This window comes from Mercenaria mercenaria, chromosome 5, assembly GCF_021730395.1.
Source record: "Mercenaria mercenaria strain notata chromosome 5, MADL_Memer_1, whole genome shotgun sequence".
NCBI lineage: Eukaryota > Metazoa > Mollusca > Bivalvia > Venerida > Veneridae > Mercenaria > Mercenaria mercenaria.
Window position 1 is genome coordinate 80918525 of NC_069365.1, and position 4733 is coordinate 80923257.

Here is a 4733-nt window from a genome sequence, read left to right on the forward strand (position 1 = left end):
TAAATCGTTAATTTGCACCAGATGTAACACATAGCTGCGCTATTTTTTTTAATATACCCTTACAGTATTTCGAAATGAATTGCACATCATAACCATTTTCTATGAGAGATATCTTCACAACGAGAAAAAGTTAATGTTAAAAAGTTGATTGATTCCACAAAAGTGATAAAATGTAAAAGAATTTATCTCTTTTTTATAACAATATACTGAATTTTCAAAAGAGACTGAGGGCAGTCAAAACATATTTTTATTACCTTAAATGTTACATCTTTGGTAGGATTAACCTTGCTGTAGACGGATGGCAAAAGATGCATGTCTTTATTCTATAATGTCTGACCTGTAAAATACCAACGATGCTTGATTGTATCGTGAATTATCATACATGACTCTTAGAATTCACAATCTATCTACGTTTATGGTTTTACTTGAAATTTACGTGTTTGAAACTTTTGAAGCAGTGTGGATTGATATGCACTGATTTCGTTTGTTAAGCACTACTCAACGGACACTGTTCCACATATTGGAACGTCCTAAACATTCAAATGACCGGGACTGAAAATCGATCTAACGGCTCCGTGAAGAAATTGTAGTACAAAATTGGAAAATAATGGTCATGCCTCTCATAGACTGTCTGAAGACGGACTTCCCATGCCGAGGAAATGATTGATTTTAACACCACGATGTCTCAAAACGCCAACCTCTCTCTCTGTAAAGCCTCTATTTGCCAAAACATAACCAATTTATACAACAGCAGTATGCTTTGACAGTATAAAATACCATTTTCTGGTGCAAAAGGAGTTAAGAACATAGGCTTTATATTCAACAAAAAGAAAATGGAATCAAATACCGTTATGTACCGATGTGTATCATTTGTAGTATATTTATAGCTTGGCTCATCCAGCCAAGGGCGAAAAGTTGAATATTCACACCAAAAGTATTCACCATAATGATATAATGACATTCACACACCAAAATGACATTCAAACTTAAAAGGATAACATATACATTTGTATTGTACACTACTGTAGGAACAATTCATTTCAAACATTTTCCTTTTTAACACTGTGATGCTATTGCTGTTAAAATATCCATGGCGTGCGACTTATTTAAACAATTTACGGAGGTATATCAATAATTTGACGCAATTGTATTTTGATGATACTTTTACAGAATGGTTCTGATTTTCTTTTACTTTCTGTAGTGCCACTGACAGCCGGAAGTGAATGTTGCGAAGGATACTATGATATACTAGGGAACTGGAAGGACCCGCAATGGTGTGATAACTATTGTTGTGGAACAACAGATTTTAATGTTGGTCTATCTTGTTGAGATAACGTACTACTACAAGCACCATCTGACGATAGAGATGATTTCTGTGCGCTTTGGTGGAAACACCATATGTAAGTTAGACGCCTGCGGTGTCATTTTTATTTACTGCAAACTTTATTGATATTATTACACCCTATCTGATACTTGATATTTTGATAATAAGGAATACATTCATATTTTGATACTACTATTCACGTAATTCAACCAAAATAAAAATATCTTGGATCTTCCTTTTTAAATGCATATGATAAATTTCCTACACCTAATCTCTGAAATATGGCATTGAAAAATAATTCTAATAGAAAATATAAATACTATTTACATATGTGTGTGTGTTTTTTTTTCTCATTAACAGCTGGGCGCCCATTGTGTCGGCCGTTGTCTTTATCGGTATAATGATCTGTTGTTGTGTGTGCTGCTACAAGTGTTGTTGCGCTAGCAACAGAACTACCGTTGTTGTTCAGAATCCTGGAATGGGAGGAATGGGAGCACGTACGTATATACCATTACCATACCTATAATAGCGCGCTTAATTAATGAAGTACTTGAACATCTGCATATATTGCGAATTATTTGCTTGATCTGGCACAAAGTTATATGAATCTATTTCCGACTAAACAATAGATACTTGAGTTTATCGAAAAGGAATGATCTGTTACACCACAGGCTTTATAGAAAATTTATTTTTCTGCTGTAATAATGTGCATTTTCAAGGTGTACATAGCCATACATACACTACTGTAGTGTTTCGGCTTTGGGTTTGCGTTCTTTTAAAGTGACTGCCCCTATCCGATCTTTACCCCCGCCCCCCCCCACCCCTCCCCCCCCCAGATTTTCTAATTTAAAGCTAACGTATTTCATTTATGAGAAATATGAAATTGAGGGAAATAATTTAATAGAAAATTTGATTACAGAAAACGAGAGTATTGGAGAAAAAAAATGCAAATGTTTAGCTCAAAATTTATAAGGTGTTCAGAAAGTATTGAAAAATATTAGTAATACTGCTAGAGACCGGTAAAGGAGTGACAGTATATGCGCAGTTCACCTACAAAATTATCTGCATTAAAGATATTCACATATGTTTAATAAGATTAGTCGATTTTTTTATCACGATCATATCTTCTTTACAGGTTTTATTATATATACGGTCGCTCCGGGACCATGATTCTTGTATTTACTTAGATGATATTGTTATCAAGGAGTATTGGGTCCATTTTCATAACTTAAGTGCACTTGACAAAGTACTTGCCATATTATCAAAAGGTAAATTTACAGAAGGTACTATTAATCAGTTTTTAGTCTGATATGATAGTGATTATATCACTATAATGATTATAAATGAATATCCGACGTAGTATAAAATGTAAGAAATCATGGAAGGTATTATAAATCAATGAAATATTTTGCTCATCAACTATTTAGAAGCAGCATACCCTTCACTATAATTTATAAAACATTATTTGCTTAATTAGCCTGCTGGCGGCAAGTGATTCTGCCATTGCGACCCGTGCAGACCAAGATCTGCCTGCACATCCGTGCAGTCTGATCATGGTCTGCACTGTTCGCCGTTCAGTCAATATCTTTTCGGAAAGCACCCCTTTTAACAGTTTATGGTACTGTACAAATTCATTATAGAAATTTAGCAGGGTGAGGGTTAAAGTTAACCTGTTTTCGTTATCGTATTGCTATAAAGAGAAAAAGGTACAGCTTACAGTAAATAGTATAAACTATTTAAAAAAAAACTTATTATAATATTAGAGAATGGAACTACGTGAAAATAAAAAAACAAAAAAAAACAATTTTTAATTTCATTTCCAAAAGTATTTCAGTTATATGACGGTGGTAAATATTGTGTGAGCGTACACCAAAATCGTACATTTTATATATTTTCAGCAAATATTTCAACAACAATGGTGTCATCACAGAATAGTGTCAACAGTTATAACCAACCCGTGCATTTTGACCCTATCAAATATTAAAGGGAGATAGAATTGGTTTCATTAAATATCTTTCACAATGTCTGCAGTAACTTTGTTTAATGCATGATGATATCTTTTCAACGTTTCTTCAAGTAAAATATGCTATTAGTCTGATGTGTTGTTATCTGTTATCGACCTTTCAGAAGATGTACTAAGTCTTTGTATGTACTGACTACATATGTTTGTATTTACTATTAGGAACTTCCTTAAGCACTGGTTTACATCATATTGCATGACTTGAATAATGATTTATACTTGACACAAGGAGCTTCTATGGCCGAGTAGTTATGGTCGCTGGTTTAAAATCACTTGCCTCTCACCAATATGGGTTCGGACCCCGCTTGAGGCGTAAAATTCTTCATGTGAGAAAGCAATCCAGAAGTCTTACGGTAGGTTGGTGGTTCTGCGACGAAATAATCTTCGTCCATCAGAAGCTGGAATGTCGCCGTAGTTAATCTCTCTCTCTCTCTCTCTCTCCCTCTCTCTCAATCTTTCTCTCTCTCTCCAAACCCCGCTTCCCCGCCACACACACACATACAAACAAGTTTACTTGATATTTATCCCCCTGACTTTACAACTAGACTCGAATACGTTATCACTTTTGATGAAAAATACATTTAGTCTTAGACGAGAAACAAGCACGGACCAAAAAGGCGATGGCGCCTACACAAGACACATGCTGCAGTAACACACTCCTTTGTCCATAAACATGATTTATAATTACATTGCATCGATGAAGCGCGTTGTCTGACAAGTTGCAGTTGCTACAAACTGTCCCATCTATATTTCCTTGAAGGATCTTTAGTACGTGATTGAAGTTACGTGATAAGATTCTCATAAATCGGTTATACAATTTTCCATACGTGAACGTAGTAGGTATGCAAAATATCTTTAATCTTAAAACATGGAAAAATAGGCTAGATCTAGGTTAAACCGATGGATGCTCCCAGAAATATTATTATTGCATATTAAAAGAACAAAAGTGGAATTAAATGACTCGGCACATGTAGTTTACTAATGTGAAATAATCAGAAGGGCAATATGGCAATGAAAAATAAATCCACCTGAACATGCTGAACATTAAGCGCATTTCTTTTTTGGGAGTGAAGCATCCTTTAAATTTTCGCTGAATTCCAACCTGTGGTTTATTAGAAATACTCCAGACTAGGACGGCGCTATAGTTTACTCACGTTGAATAATCAAAAGGCAAAACCTCTCTGTTCATAGGAACTCCCAAAAGGAGATGCGCTTATTGCCTGCATGCTCCAAAACTTCACAGGAAGCTTCACTTCGAAGAGGGGGAGGTGGTGGGGTTGTGCGTATATCATTTTCATGTTCATGTCGGATGATTTTCACATAGTTATTGCCCTGTGATTACGCAACATTAGTAAAATATATCTGCATCCTTGAGTTGTGCTTCCTATG

At 35.1% G+C, this 4733-nt stretch overlaps 1 long non-coding RNA gene across 1 annotated transcript; it reads left to right on the plus strand.

Annotated features, from left to right (window-relative positions):
- Nucleotides 1–1685: 1685 nt before the first annotated feature.
- LOC123557763 (uncharacterized) lies at nucleotides 1686–3419 on the plus strand. Its single transcript, XR_008371199.1, has 2 exons — nucleotides 1686–1821; nucleotides 3223–3419. It is a non-coding gene; the product is annotated as an uncharacterized LOC123557763 (long non-coding RNA).
- The last annotated feature ends 1314 nt before the right edge of the window (nucleotides 3420–4733 follow it).